Source organism: Carassius gibelio, chromosome B10 (assembly GCF_023724105.1).
Source record: "Carassius gibelio isolate Cgi1373 ecotype wild population from Czech Republic chromosome B10, carGib1.2-hapl.c, whole genome shotgun sequence".
NCBI classification, from domain to species: domain Eukaryota; kingdom Metazoa; phylum Chordata; class Actinopteri; order Cypriniformes; family Cyprinidae; genus Carassius; species Carassius gibelio.
The window spans coordinates 16,973,768-16,990,782 of record NC_068405.1 but is presented as its reverse complement, the minus strand read 5'-3'; the positions used below and the strand labels follow the sequence as shown (position 1 = coordinate 16,990,782).

The 17,015-nt window shown below is 37.9% G+C and overlaps 1 protein-coding gene across 4 annotated transcripts in view; it reads left to right on the top strand.

The window, feature by feature from the left end:
- The window catches only part of LOC127966405 (homeobox protein PKNOX2), an 86,126-nt gene that overhangs the window by 13,189 nt on the left and 55,922 nt on the right, over positions 1-17,015 (top strand). For 2 of the 4 annotated variants that reach the window (XM_052567345.1, XM_052567344.1), the window contains one exon: positions 16,230-16,301. The gene's annotated coding sequence lies outside the window, so the exon portion shown is untranslated. Of the gene's footprint in view, positions 1-6,759; positions 6,782-8,460; positions 8,769-16,229; positions 16,302-17,015 lie in introns of those variants that run through there. The other 2 variants (XM_052567346.1, XM_052567348.1) reach the window with 2 other exon arrangements.

Sequence of the window (17,015 nt, the reverse complement as noted above, 5' to 3'; positions counted from 1 at the left end):
GTGGTATTTATTACTCTCTTGTGAATTCTTAGATTTGTCCTCTAATTTGTAAAATTTGAAGCTGATTGTTCCATATTGACTTGCAGAGACAACATCACATGGTATTGTCAATTATTAAGTTCCTCATTGGATATAGAATTGTTCCTTTGTAAAAGTTTAGTGACTTTCAATATAATTTGAGGCATCAAACAAGCTTTTTTTATAAATTAATATTCTCGTAAATTTATATTCTCTCCATAAAATAGCAAAGCTGAGGCTGAAACAAAAGGAACATTGTAAAGGTCTTTGTAAAGTGAGAAACTGGTGACAAGATCTTTCAAAATTTTGTAAAGACGTCTGGGTTGTTTGCAGTTTACACCTGTTTGCAAGCTTAAATTAATTTGTACATAGTTATATTTATTAGCCTACACTTGAAAATCCAAGATAATCCTTAGACATGCTTTATATTAGAACAACTGCAAGAGAGAACTGTCTTATAATTGATACATTAATTAGATCATTTGCGATGTTGAGTTCCATTCTCTGCAAAAACGTGGTGAGAAAATTATTGACTTAATATAAATATAGAAATATTATGTAACAAACTGGCTGTATCATCTGTTAAACATACATAAGACAATATATGAGTGACATTGCATGTCCATTTTCCGCCCAAAGTAAAATCTCATTTAATCAGCTGTTTTATTTCTGCGGTGCAAGCGATCACAGGGCTGTAATGTTTTGTCTGGAAGATAAAAGTTGTTGGATGGGGCTAATTTAAATGCCAAGATCCCTGCTGGGATCTTAATTGATGATTTGTGTCGTGGGACAAGCTGCCCAGGGGCAAAACTGCAAACACAAAATACTCTGACTTTATTTGCATATTCCCCTTCTCCACATTATGAGCAAATTACAATCTGAGGTTCAATACTGCAGGAACCGGAGCTCTTTTGGTCTAATCACTAATAAAATGACTCAGTCGCCCTAAATGAGGGAAGTGAACTGAGCAAAAGGAAGATTGTAAACCAATTGTAATGCTTCTTAAGTTCCATAAAGCTATTTAGAAAATTATCTTCCATTCTAATGCATCATTTTTGATGCCAATCATGGCACTAATAATTCAAATGCCCATTTTTCCACAGGTCTCATTTGGATTTTCAGATCGTACACATGTTATTTGTCTGTTGACAGTTAATTAGATACTGTATCGCAAAATAAAAAATGCAGGCTCAAATGAGAATTATTCATCAGCCTCTAGTCTGCTGGGGTCTTGTGTGTTCAAGGTGAAGCAATATGAGGCTACATTGTTCTTCGCTCTTCTAAGATGCACAGAGACAGAGCTCTGTTGTTACAGGCTTCCACCACTAAGCCTTTGCTGATCCTGATGGCTCTCAAAGGAGTGTGGGCCTGTTATTGCCGTTAGACGGCTGTGCATCCAAATGACCTCGTTGTGCTGCTCTCCTACCGCTAGGCACGATGGTCAAACTCCTCTCCTGGGATCTGGAGGTAGGGGAAGATTTGCTTGATTAACATGTGTTCAGACACTTAACGGTCACCGTAGCCTGGTGCTCACATCACGGGCCGTGCTGTTTTAATGTCACCATGGCCTTGGAGAGAGACGTGGCATGATATGTTGGAACTGACGTTGATTTGGTTTACAAGAAAACACAGACTTGAAAATGTCCATTTTTAAAAATGAAGCAATGATCTGATGTTTACAAATGTGATGAAGTCGTCCTTTGTCAGCACACATTTAAATAGATGTCGCCAAATGACTTGATGAAATTCTGCCCTCAACTGTCCTTATACTCTATATATCTATATATCTGCAACATTAAAAACAGCATTAAAACTTTTGCATGTATCTTGTCCCACACAGTTTGTACTACACACGAGTGGCATACAATACTTGAAATTGTATGACTTATTGAGGAGAAGTGAGCTATTTGTTATTTTAGTATCACTTGGATATTGTTATAATTTTATTACAAATTTAAATCTGTTTTTATTGTTTATATTTTCCATTTTAGTTACATGAGTTTTAGTAACTTTTTTGTTTTGTCACTTTAAGTAATTTTTTACTTACTGTATTGCAAACTGTATTGTTTTCGCAATTGTTTATTTCAGTTTTAGTTATTTTAGTGCATCAAGATAATTAAAATGAGTAATGTTATATTTCATTTCAGTTAAATTCACTAGTTTCAAATTCAATCAGTTTCAAAATCACTAGCCCGACATCCCATGACTAATGTGTTTTCTAGTTGGGCTACCAAAATGTATCACCGTCCAGCCCAACAGGCTATCTTGAATAATGATATAAAATTCCTAACTTGATTTGCGTTTTAAAACATTTGCTTGCATTTAGAGCTAAGTTAGCACGCTGGTTTCTGCTCGCACTCATTTAAAGCATGCAGCCGTGCACAGAAAGCCACGTTTCAGACAATGCATGTACACAGAATGGATTCCTCCTTCACGTATCCTTCTGAATGAACACAAATTTATCCCAAAATAATTGACTCTGCAAGTATTCTCGTAAACACAGTCGGTTATGTCTTACAGTGGAGAAAAAACTTTACTACCATCATTATATTGGATCAGTGCATTTGGTCTTAAAGGGGCAGCAGTCTATAAATACCTGTTGTTCCATTAGTGCCACCTGCTGTCAGAGAGTGACATTTGCGTCTCATTCACATTGCTAAAATGTGTCATAGACCTTTTTGTTTTTGTATTTGCTACAGATTTGGTAATTGTTCAATCCAAATAACTAGTGCTGCACGATTAATCGCATGTGTTTGTTATGCGTATCCTTTAAGTGCCGCTCCATTTGAAAGCAGGTGATGGATATTTAGTACTAATCACAGAACCAGCTTTAATAAAGAAACACGCATGACAATCACATGTGATTAATCGTGCAGCCCTACAAATAACGTACGTAGTTTTCATATTAGTGGTTGCCTCTGATTTTAAATGGAGCACAGGCAAAGCCTTTGTTTATATGAAGAGATTTATCTGATTTGGGATTTGTTTTAAAATTTTAAGTTAGTTTTATTATTTAACATTTCAATTTCAAAAAGAAATATGCAACTTTTTTTCTAAAAAATAATAAAAGGACACCTTTTCTTTCATAATTTAATAAATATAATTATAATAATCTCATTTTGTAATACATATATATATATATATATATATATATATATATATATATATATATATATATAATTTGTAAGACAATTGTACTGTGTAATCTGTATCTTGAATTTTATCGCATTGTAAGTTTAGTGAATTGTTACATCCCTAACAGTTTTTGCTGATCATGCTGTTTTGTAAAGTTAAATTAATTGTGGGCTACCAAAACCTAAAGAATGCCTGCCCGAAGGGGTACCAAGGATTTTGAAATTTTGTGAGCCCTTTTATGGTTTTAGTTTTACTTAACTATAATGACCCTGCCAGGCCGTTCATCAAACAGGGTCTGTGTGGGTCCTTGAAAAGTCATAAAAACTCTTAAATATCCTAAATGGTGTAAGAGAAGTCATAATTATCATTTTAAGAGATCTTAATTTTTGAAGAACACAAATCTGCAAGATTTCCATTGCAGGAGGGACCCAAGCCAGTTCTAGAAACCAGACTATCACATTGTGATTTCTGGGTGGGATCTTTTGAATATGACCGAGACCAATTAATATTGAGCAACACCTTAGCAACTGCACACCAATGCCCTGACTTTTGAACTAGCAGAACAATGTTGCTTTAGAAAAAAAAAGTAACTTTTTTTCTTTATATATATTCTTTTTTTATTATATTGTTTGCTATTATTATCTTATGCAAATAACAGACAAAGTTGTTCATAAGAACAAACATAATTACTTCACCAGGATCAAAAGCAGAGTCAAATTAGCAGCAGCTTATTATTAATTCTGAATTTAAAAACCTTGAACAAGACTGTAAACCTCCAAGTGCCTTTGTTCTTATCTCTAGTGGAATGCTGATAATCCAAATAAATGTACTCACTCAGAGTCACTAAGGGAAACGCGAACACTTCCACCAAATCCTGAATTTATTATATTTTTGAGTACTTTCTCAACACAGACAAAGGTTGAAAATCTTTTATTTGAATTCTGTTTGAGATCAAAGAAGGAAAAAAAACTACCCAAGACCAATTCATATCTTCCTCCCACTAAATATATAAATATATGCATGAGTATAATAACCAGTCAAATTAAAATAATGTGCTAGAGGCAGGAGAGTGCTTGACTAAGGTTGAGAGAGAATGATGTTTAATATTTTCTCTATTAGAGTGAGCATGAGAATTGTAGTTCTCACATGTTTTACACATTTCATATGTTGGTGTCATTTGGCGCGACTGGAGAGAGATAGATGTTCTCCAGCGGTGCATTGTGTGCATTCTGCTCTCCTGTCTTTTGGAGTGCGGCGTTTTTATTAGAGCTGAAATAGTGCATTGAATTCTCATCTATTACTGTAAAAGCCATCTTCTCTGAAAGTGGCATCTCGATCCATCCCGTTTCAATGACATCATTCATAAAGGCATGTTTTTCTCCCATTCACACTTCCTGCTCTGTCCTCTGGAGCATTCAAACACAGACCACCATTGATTCCAACCACCTGATTTCATTTGGACCTTTGACACTGAGCTATATCGGAGTTTCCTCTCCCGCTGATCTATTTGTGCATCTTTTGTTGTGTTTCGAACAGAACCCCCCACGTTTCCATCATTCTCTTTCAAACTCAGAGCCATTGAAAGCCATTGATCGGTAAATGCATGTCTGCAAAATGCCTGTAATGGCGTCAGTACATGACAGAATTACTTAACAGCAAAGACTTGAGTTATTCTTCCCTTTATTAATGCATTGGAATGGTTTTCCTTATAGAGATGGTGAGTGACTCCTGAATAACATCTAATTCACTTGCTTTAAAAGCATTATTAATGCACATCAATCCAGATAAATGGATCTGAGTTGTATTTGCAAAGTGGTCTATCTCAGCTTGTTTTATTGGCCTGTTGCTTTGCAAATACTGTTAGGAAGAATTTTTTTTTGCTTTCTAATAAAATGCATTAGGACGAAGCAGCCTCTGGGACGTCATAAAGCACCTGGCTTCCCGGTGGCTATAGCCGCAGTCTTTGATTTACAGCTTGCTAAAGTTTTTCTTCTTGGAAACTGTTTCCTCTTTTTTTCTTTCAACTCAGGCCAGATAATTCAGTTTAGTTTGAATATTTAGAGGGCTCCTGATCCTTTGAATAAACCTTTAATGCTATAAATATATAAAGAGATCTGTAAATAATGTATATGGTGTATATACAGTATCCAAAATATATTTTGTTTTTCAGATTTTTGAGGAAACACTTGGTGCTTAGTGAAATTTATCATCAAAAAATACACTGAAAACGGTGTAAGAAACAAGTATCATTGACAAATTGCTAGAAAATTTCGCTTAACAAAAAACCACATGTGAAAATCTGAATAAAACTAATTTTTGAAGTAGAGTGTAAAGAAGAAACTTTCTTGTTTATTCATAATGTTTAAAATGTGGCCAATAAAAATCTCTGAAATTATTGCAGTTATTTTAAGACAGAATTTTGATTTTCTCTTTGTTAATGCTTTTTAATATGTATTTATATTGATAGCTGCTGAAATACTAATAAAAAACACCAAGTTCTTCACAAAAGTTACAAGGATGTTTAGGCTTTTATAAAATTATTAATTTAATTAATTAATTAAGTTCCATAAGTTGTGGGAATGGATTTGGGAATGTGTGGAAAGCTGGCCTACAGTGACTGCTCTGATCTGAATGAATATTTGTTTCATTATTAATATTGTAGCTCAAAATAGCTATGAGCAAAGTCATACAGGAGTTCTTATAGCATCAATAAAAACATACTTTTCTCAAGGGAGGCTCTTAGTGTTATTGTACAAAACTGGTTGCAGAATAATCTTATAAAGTGTAATGTCCCTAAATGATCTATTTTAATAAGTAAAAAGTGATTTGCACAATTGCTGTGCAATTTAGTGTTGGAAGAAGTTACTAATTCATCTGTTATCTATCTATTTATATATATGTACTTGTTTTTATCAGTCCAACAGTGCGAGAGTTCATCATTATATCTGATTTCCTCCGAGCTCAGTGCTGTTTAGAGCTGCTGGTGGGTGATATTTCATACATCAGTATAAGCAGCACGATTTTAGGCTGCAGGGTGCTTTGCCTTCCTCGAGCACATGAGAGATTTCACACACATGCTCGCACACACCAGCTGCTTTATTGCGTACGTACAGTATGTGCCGACAGTTTTGGGAAAACCTCATGTCATTTCAGATTTAAGAGGCGGTTGCAGTCACCAACAAAAGGCCTCAACAACATATTTTTGGCTTTATAATGGATGTTCCAACTATGCTAAACCACATATCTCTGCTTCTCGATCTGGTTTGTTTTTAGGGGCCCCATAAGGCATAAAGTTGTTTCCTTTCAAGTGGAGTGTAAACATATAAAAGGTTGCAGACTTAGTGTTTTCTGGCTGTAATGTTTGGGAATAGCTTTGAACATTAAACTAAATTTTATTCCCAAATCAGTGTACTCACACATATTATATTATATTATATTATATTATATTATATTATATTATATTATATTATATTATATTATATTATATTATATTATATTATATTATATTATATTATATTATATTATATCAAAAGCAATCATGTTTTTTCCACTTTTCCTTTGCAGTGCACCTTCCCCATTGAAATGAATGGATTCTCAGTGTGCTCTGATGCAGTGTAAACTCTACTGTGTAGGTGACCTTACTGAATTGACTAGTTGATGATCTAACGGACAGACGCCTGTACTTCAGTTTTCTCCAGCTGCTAGCCGTGAGACTTCTGGTGACTGTTCAATTGAAAACGTAGAGGGAGATAAATATAGCAGACGATGTTCTCCGCTTTGTGTGAAACTCTAGAAACGGATGGTCTTCGGAGAAATCATCACTTGCCATGGGGGGGATGATATTAATGTGAGCTCGCAAACACTGGGTGCGATAACAGCCAGGACACTGATCAGCGATGCATCAGCCATTTATCGACCACAACTGCGTGGAAAACAATCTTGTGCTCCCTGACTGTTAGAACTTTATAGCGTTGCCCTTCAGAAAGGACTGATGACAGCTCTGAGCTAAAAGTGAAACATAAACAGCTGCTGCCCCAGAGTGTGGGGGAAATGTAGACGCACGCATGTGGCGCTCTGCCATAGGAGGGGTAGGATGACACAAGTTTTTGTTAAGAGCGAGGACAGCGAATGCCCTCACCGTTAGGCAGAGAAGTTGGGCCCATGCACCCAGGTGGCTAATGCAACTTTGCCAGATTTGGAACAGAAGTGCGAAGCAATGCGCAGAAGGTGGCAGTAATGCAAAATATGGCATCCACCTGCCTTTTATATCTGTGTTGTGTCGCAGTCCACAGTCCTGCTGTTCGTATGCACTCTAGAGGTATTTATAAACCACCATAGACACATAATACAGCTCATCACACCTTTTAGCTCAGCTGACTTTAGCAATAAACACAACTGGCCTGAGCAAGAGCAAAAGGGTTAACCTTTTCCTTCCCGTGAGAAAAGGAGGGTGGAAAAACAGAGTGCGAGGTCATGGTGAATGCATGTAGAGGAATTACTCACTGTCCTTTCTAAACCTACCAGTATTATCAGAATGGATGATACAGCTTCAGTGGCTGTGGAAAACCTGATAAATGCTACTTTAGATTAAATTAAAAGCTAGATGAAATATCAAGACAAGGATATCATTGTGGTGGAAGGATTTTGTTTCTGAAATGTGTTTAACACAATGAACAAAGTTGCTGTTGCAAACTCAAAGCGGGAATTGTCATATATGTGCATTTTTTAATAGAAAACCAGGCTACTGCTAAGAGGAAGTAACAGCGTAAAAGATAATTTTATTTAGCAAGTGAGTGAAACCTTTTTATTTTATTTCATAAATGAAAAAGTTAGTAAACCCTTTTTTATTATATTTATATTGCTTTTTTTTTTTTTTTTTTTAAAGATTTTACTGATGTGACAGTGAAATATACTGTAGTCTTAACAAACAGGTTTGGAGCAGTGTTATTTTATTATGTATTATTTTATTATTTTATTTTATTGTGTATATTTCAAAAATATATATATTTGAATTAGCTTTTATATTTTCAGTTTTATATAAAAAAAAATATATTATTAAATTTATTCTGTTTCTAATCCTCATTGGTAAATCGCTTTGGATAAAAGTGTATACCTTTAATGTGTACCTTTGAAATGCATAAATGTAAAATATTTGTACAGTATGCCAATTACCTTTACAAAAAATAGCTTCCTGGGGACAATACCAAGATGGCTGTTTAGTGATCTGAAAGGGAATAACTCATCTGGTGTAATAGTATTGACAGATTACTGAAGTTTGTTACCGTCTCAGTAATGAAAGAACGCATGTATGTACAATAATAGTGCACACTTATAATGTATTGTATGTACTTGCTCTTTTTGGCCTTAGACTGCACATATGTGTTTCCATGAGCCTGCACATGTGTGTGTCTCATATTGTGTGTGTGTATGTGACAGACTCATGAAAATCATCTTAAGCCAGGGAATCTGCTGAAAGCTCAGTGCCTGACTGTCCCGCGTCCCAGCTCTCATTCCTGAAGTCCCAGGACAGGAAGCAGAGCAAGCTGCAGGCCTCAGAGAGTGTCTGGGTTTGGGCAGATGGGAGCTGGATTTTGGCTAAGGGCCAGAGAGCTCCGGTGAGTGGAGAGAAACGAAAGAGCATATGAGCTCAGGGATGCATATTCCACACAGCAAGGTGACCATCACCTTCTGTCAATTAAGTTTTAGTTTGTAATTTGTAATATTTACAAATAATTTTGGAAAATAATAATAATACATTTTTAGACTTTTTTTAAATTATAGGATGGATAATAAGAAAAAATAAGAAAAGTATTTTCAACATTGGTAAAAATAAGATTATTATTATTCTTTTTTTATATTACAATGATTTCTAAAGGATCGTGTGACACTGAAGAGTGGAGGAATGCAGTTTTGGAATCACATAAATAAATTACATTTATACAAATATATTAAAATAGAATTTTAATAATACAGTATTTCACAAAATTACTGTTTTTACTGTATTTTCATCAAATAAATGCAGCCTTGTGTAAAAAATACAGTTTTAAATTCAGTATTTCTGAAAGCAATTATGAAACAATCAGTTTACATTCATTTATTAAAATATGACCTTTATGATGCAATCTAGTGCTGCTGTGACATCATCAGCTTAATAAAAATGTGTGAGTCTTCCATTCAGAGGTCGACTGTTTTACAGGTTTTAAAGTTCCCATAAACTCTTCTCCAAAAGTTTGAGGAAAATTAAAATTTAATGGTGAGGTGGTGTGCCATTTAAAAGATTTAGAAGGATTTGTTTCGGATAAGAGTCTGGATCTACCTGTCTCATTGCTATGCCTGAAGATATTTTTAGCAGTTAAGTCTTTCTCCTGTTTGGATTTCCGCAGCTTGCTAATGTAGTGACTGCGGCAAATATTCCAAGATTCAGTTGGAGCAAAATGTGTTATGCACTGAGTGGGAAAGTGTTGTTTTGACACGATTCATGATTCATTAAGCGCTAATATTATTTTGTGAGTTTGTGCATCGGCCTGAAAGGTAAAAAAAAATAAACTTTTGCTTCATGCAGCTTGTGCATTTGTTTTGTTCTCAGTTTGTATATATATATATATATATATATATATATATGTGTGTGTGTGTGTGTGTGTGTGTGTGTGTGTGTGTGTGTGTGTGTGTGTGTGTGTGTGTGTGTGTGTGTGTGTGTGTGTGTGTGTGTGTGTGTGTGTGTGTGTGTGTCTGCATGATGCTTCATATTCCTCTTGTTGTGTCTAGAGCGGCATCCTGTGTCAGCTGCACACTGGTTTAATGTGAAGTTTAAGCCTCTCGTGACGCCAACAAGAGTCTAGTTACACTAGTGGGAAAACCTGCTATTGTCCAGTAAATCCCTTCTAATTCCCAGGAATTCTGCTTTCATTCCACTCAACCTCTTTGGTCCTGCCACACTTCCATAAGTTACTATAAGTGATCTTAAAGAGACTTTACACCGTGATGCCTCGTAATGCTATTGATAGTTTTTCAAAGATAGAACTCAACAGTCAGCCAGTGTGGTTTTAAAACTAACAGTATTATTGTGAATTCAGGGGTTCCACAGGGGTGTGTGTTATTGCCTATTTTATTTTCTGTATATGTGAAAAAAAATCAGATGGAGGGTGGAGGATGGGGAGGAGGGGGTAGTGGAGCAGGTTGAGACCTTTTAATTTTGGGCACTGAGATTGATAAGGATCTATCTTTTACACAGCAGGCAAATAGTGTCTATATAAGAAAACTCAACAGCAATTATCTCTTTTGAGAAAGTTAAAAGGATTCAGTGTAAGACAGGATATTTTAACACAGTGTATCGTCCTGACAGTTGTTAATATTTTAGAGGTGTTTTTGTGGATTAATTATTATTTTTATTATTAATATATATATCTTTTGTATTGTGTATATGTGAGCCTTCTTGCAGATGTTTTTGATGACTGCTATCAGGCATTTCTCACTGCAGAGGGCTTTTTCATATATTGCACAGAAATACAATTACGCCCTAATGTTACACACTTTATTAGAGGAGAGACACACAGAATATGAATTGTTCCATAGTTGTCATAGTAACAGGAATTTCTAAACCCCTGGCAGCAAATGTTGTTCTCGCAGTCTTTGAACAGCTGGGGGGCTGTTACTGGCAAGGCATTGTGGGTAATTACCACATAAACGTTACATTTCTCGGGTCAAAATCAAGAGCATTTAGAGTTTGATATGATTCATGGTGTTTGATATGCATTGATCTAATGACTGCTGTAGACTGTGTAGTCTTATTTTTGGTCACATATTTCTGGATTCTTTGTGTATAAAAAGTTTTGAACATAATTTATTCAAAATATCTTTTCTAAAAAAATAAATCTTTATCACTTCTTAAAAGTGACACTGAAGACTGGATTAATGATGATGAAAATCATCTCAGGGTACTAATGTACAGTAACCATGATTCCTTGAGTAGGGAACGAGACACTGCGTCCTCTAGGGGTCGCTATGGGGAATGCCTCGTCATGACCCGTGTCTGAAGCATACATTGAAAAACACCAACAACACGTTGGCCGGCGACTTCATTACCGGTGCGACTATAGTATAAATAGGTGCCGGGAGAACATGTAATCCACTTCTTCTTCTGAAACTTGCCCTCCGAAGCATGGCAGGAAGCTAGAGGATGCAGTGTCCATGGTTACATTAGTAACCTGAGACATTCCCTTTCAAGGTAACTCCGAACTGTGTCCTCTAGGGGTCGCTATGAGGAATGGTATACCCATGCCACCATGCTGAGGGGAGTGCAGGCCAGAACCATGGCGAGCACTAAGTACCAACTCTACCATTTCCATGGGAGTTGCCCCTGAGGCATTAGATGGCTGTCCGTGATATTATCCCTTACAGCCAAAGGCCTAGGCTACATACGCAAAATTAGCAGTCAAGGCTTGGAATCAAGAATAGATTCCTTTTAAAAGGATACGACCAAGAGCCTAGCATCATACAAAGTCTTGGCCTGTCACACAGGGCCTACCACTTGCTCTTGCATAAGCTTGCTGAAGGAACTGTCTCAACAGATCCCTAGTAGAAACTCCCTGTTTAAATAGGTATCCTGTGGATACATATAGGGTGGTGCCCATGATGAACGGGGCTTTTACCAGCTAAAGAAAAGGCACAAAGCAACCGCGCAAAGCCCTTACCATATAGGTTTTTAGAAAAGAACGCAGCATACTAGCGTGCGAACATACCACAGTGTAGATTTCAGAAAGTGCGCAAAGACTTCACATGCACATTTACCATAACATGGATTTAAGGATACCATTCTAAGAGGCTCTCGTGGCACTCTGAAAAAGCAGCTCATAGATGCAATGGTACATCCAAAAACCAGTATGTTTCAGAGTCATCCACTCTAAGATCTAAGGTATAATGCTGGAGTGGCTAATAGTAAATATCTAGCTGAAGGGAGGGGCAAACATCCAGCTCTCAAATGACAGGGGAGCTCGACCTTCAGCATGATTCAGTGCTGGAACATCTAGCAGTAATATACTTAGCTGAGGGAGCAACACATCCAGTTCTCCATGAGAGAGGGGGCTCAACCTACAGAATGTTCCAATTCTGGAATGGCTAGCAGTAGGTTACCTAGCTGAGGGAGCATAAACCCAGCTCTCAACTAGAGGGGGGCTCGACCTACAGCATGATCATTAGATTTAGAAGGGTAAGCATGCTGCAGGTTAGCCAAAAACTCATGCATCAGTGCATCAGAGAGTTGGAGGAAGAGCCTAGTTCACCTGATGCTGTTGGTTCCAGGTGTTCTGAGAAAACGGAGAACTCAACTTTCACATGAGATGAGAGCTCAGAATTCAGAAAGGAGTAGCGCTCATAGGCAACCCTTTTGATAAAGGCGAATGCTGCAAAACTACCACGAGAATAGTCCACAGAGTGAGGAATTCACTCCTCAGAATGGGAGAGTACTCGAGCGCCCGAAACCAATTTAGAGAAAGAGAATGAAGCTAAAATGTCTAACCCTTACCGTACAGGATTTCAGAAAAGTGTACAGTGTCTTGCGTGCACACTTACCACTTACGTGGATTTCAGAAAGTACACAGAGCTTAGCATGTGTACTTAAAGCTTCCCAAGCATCTGTTCACAGATACTAGGGATGTCCCGATCAGGTTTTTTTGCCCTCGAGTCCGAGTCTGAGTCATTTGATTTTGAGTAGCTGCCGATACCGAGTTCCGACCCAATAATTCTATAATACATAAAAAAAAGAATAAAGAACCGTGATTCCTCATATGCAGGGGAGGGGCGTGAGTCATGACAAAAGCCTTCTGTGCCCATTTCTGATCCTCAGATCGAGATGGGCTAGGACCCCTGGGTTATACGGGCTCAGACCTGGACCTTCGTGGAAGGAAGAATTTTAAGGCCGCTGAACATGCCTTTGCCTCTCTGAACTTCTCAACCACTGTCTCGACAGAGGTATCAAAAAGTTTGAAAGGTGACATGTATCTTAAAAAGCTTACATCTTAAGAGAAGATGCATCCATCATGAAGAGATAGCAGGGCAGCTTCTCTTCAACAGGTAGCATATTCTCATAACCATTCTCACGCATCCCCTCGATGTTGGCATAACTAGTATGCGAGACGAGAATGAATTGTATGTTTTATAAAAAAAAAAAAAACGGAATGCAGCATAATGTGGTTATCTGAGTAGGACATGATATAAACCATCTTTCAAACAACTGCAGACAGACCCACACTATACATTTCCTATTTCCTAAATTATTGATTGGGAGAAATTTCCCATCAGATCCTTTCCATGTTCTCACCGCGACACAATGAGCAGCATGCATTTAGCTCCTGCGGGAGCTAAACACACTCCGCCCAACTGTTAGATTACCACAGAAATCAGGTGCGAGTGAAACTGCTGCCACAAATGCATCGCTATTCCCACGAGATGTGAATGCACTCATGCAGACGTTGTCTACAAACTTGGGTAAATGGTGAAAAACTCACATCCCCCTCAATAGTCCTGCGAATTCATCACAATGAGCACAGCAGAGCGCATCCAAGCCCCTCGAGAGCTGAATGCGCTTGCTCTTCACTACTCATACACACCCACAGCACGCGAGCCGTGTGAACTGCAAGTATCAGAGCAAAGCCTCTGGTGAGAAACACTCCTAAATGCTGTATGCTTCAAACAAAACAGTCAATAAAGACAAAGAATAGGATGACGTGTTCTCCCGGTGCCTATTTATACTATCGTTGCAGTGGTAGTGTCGTCATGGGCTGTCATCGGCCAACGTGTTGTTGGTGTTTTTCAGTTTATGCTTCATGACGAGGCATTTCCCATAGCGACTCCTTGAGGACGCAGTTCAAAGTTCCCTTGATGGGCAATCTGTTTTGCATCACAGGAATAAATGACATTTTAATGTGCAAACCCAAATTGTGAATAAAAAAAAGAATGGAATAGTTTACAAATCTCATAAACATATTTTGTTCACAATAGAATATAGGTAACATATCAAATGTTGGAAGAGAGACATTTTTAAATGTAATGCCAAATATTGGCTTATTTTGGATTTCATGAGAGCTACACATTCCGAAAAAGGTAAAAGTACATATAAGGAAAAGCTGGAGGACCAATTTGCAACTTATTAGGTCATTTGGCAACATGATTGGGTATAAAAAGAGCCTCTCAGAGTGGCAGTGTCTCTCAGAAGTCAAGATGGGCAGAGGATCACCAATTCCCCCAATGCTGCGGCAAAAAATAGTGGAGCAATATCAGAAAGGAGTTTCTCAGAGAAAAACTGCAAAGAGTTGGAAGTTATTATCATCTACAGAGCATAATATCATTAAAAGATTCAGAGAATCTGGAACAATCTCTGTGCGTAAGGGTCAAGGCCGGAAAACCATACTGGGTGCCCGTGATCTTCAGGCCCTTAGATGGCACTGCATCACATACAGGAATGATACTGTAATGGAAATCACAACATGGGCTCAGGAATACTTCCAGAAAACATTGTCGCACATAAATTTCTGGAACAACATTGAACACAATCCACCGTGCCATTCGCCGTTCGCCGGCTAATACTCTATAGGTCAAAAAAGAAGCCATCTCTAAGCATGATCCAGAAGCGCAGGCATTTTCTCTGGCGCAAACATTTGGCGCATCATAAAGAGGAAGATGCGACAGAGAAGACCTAAGACAGTTGACAAAAATGGGACAGCATTCCTATTCCTAAACTTGAGCAACTTGTCTCCTCAGTCCCCAGATGTTTGCAGACTGTTGTAAAATGAAGAGGGGATGCCATACAGTGGTAAACATGGCCTTGTCCCAACTTTTTTGAGATGTGTTGATGCCATGAAATTTAAAATCAAAATTTCCCCTTAAAATTATACATTTTCTCAGTTTAAACATTTGATATGGTTGAAGTTTGCGTATTGAAATTTGAAACTGCCACATCATTGCATTCTCTTTTTATTCACAATTTGTACAGTGTCCCAATTTTTTGGAATCAGATTTGTATATTAAAATAGAAAAACTATTATCTATTAACTATTAACTATATCTTCTCAGCCGTCTCCTTCACTATATGTAGAATCATTATTCAGTTGGTCTAGGGAGTGCAGGAGGTCAGTGTGGAGATTGAGGGAGGCTGGAATTAGGTATTTCACAGAGGTGTTCTGTGTATTAGAGAAAGAGGTTTACCCTAAAGTTAAACTTTCACTGGCTGTTTGAACGAGGGTTGGGAAGGGCAAAGCCACAAATCTTCTGTTCATCTGGTACTGTTTGGAGAGCACTGTGGTGTGTATGAGGGACCTATTAGTGTGTATTTCTGTAAATAATCTGTTTGTATGTGTGTGGTGTCCTGGTTGTTTGTTAAGGGGCACTGTGCTGTAGATGTGGTGGTCTGTTGCAACAGGAACGCTAATGCTTCCTCTGAGGCCGATGAGGAACAGCATGATTAGCCCTCCAGCCCCCCGGAGGGAGCCGCTGCGCTCTCCTTGCTCTAATTCACTTTGACGTCAACAGGAAGGCAGATCAGGTCTCATGAGGGGGAGAGGGAGGTGGGCTGCGGACTGTATGTGTGTGGAGGGCTCTGGGGCTTTGGGAGGCGGCGGGAGGGATTACAGAACCCTAAAATGTTTTATTTGTAGTATGGAAGAAACCCGAGAAAGGTTTCACATGAACCTATACTGACAGACTGAAGCGTGGGGGGCTGGCAGCCATTCCTGCCATTCCCACCCCTGTCTTTATCTTTGTTTGCCCACCTACCTAAGCTTCCACACACACATACAGCCTCTATTAAGCCAGAACAGCAGGACACATGCATACATATACTTTCACGCAAAATATCAAATTACTTTTTCAAATTGTGGGTCAGCAGGTCCACGGGTATCACGCAGCGTCAATAAAAAAGATCCCCGTTTCCAAAGCATGCAGCGTTGCTTATACCTAAATCAACATTTCTGCTCATTTTACAAGTTGTGCTGTAATGCGGCTGGAGTAATAAACTCAGGCTTGCTATTAGAGTGCAGACCATTAGATGTAACTGTACTCAGAAGGCTTATTTTCTTGTGTTGTAGACTGTCTGGAGGGCAGTGTGCTGTCGGATCGACTCCAACTTCAGATGCTCCGATGCTGAGAACAAGCAAACTGTAAGTTCCTAAATCAACACTTCCATGTCCAATTAAAAAACACATATGCTCTTTTCCAAAAGATGGTGAGCTGCCCATTAGAAATTTTAGGCATGCCCCTGATGCAAATGTTATTGTAGGTCATCTAAAATCGAGGTTGGGTAAAAATCTATTTTTCTATAATTGTATTGTATTGTATTAATTTAATACTGAAAAGTAAAAAGTTATTGGATCTAAATACAAAACTACTATTTTACACAAATGTTTGTCTGAGCTTTTAATATCTTATCTTATGCTTATTAGAGTTAGCTTAGCAACATGCTAACAACAAGCTCCATAGAAATTAACTGTAAACGATGCCGTTAATGTGAAAAAGTTTGTGTGAAAGCACTTGTTTAGCATTGCTGCCTCAGCTTTCATTCTCAGTTCACCATTTATGAGGTTCACTTTCATTTTAGGATGATAGCAGCTGCTTATGTAGGCAGCAGACAGCTAGGCAACTCACTAGGTGTTGGAACGGAGTCATGATCGTCGCCAGATTCTTTTCTTCCATTTTAATGTGAGAAAGGTAAACCAAGGTTGTTTTCACAAATGCGCCAAACAGCTTTTGTATTCATGCGTGAAGTGAAGCCTTTCATAATCGTACTGTTGTAAAAGTTTTTTTTTTATAGTATTGATGGCAAATAAAATACTCTCACACTTTTGTAGATGGCTGATAAAAATGCAGTGTCACCT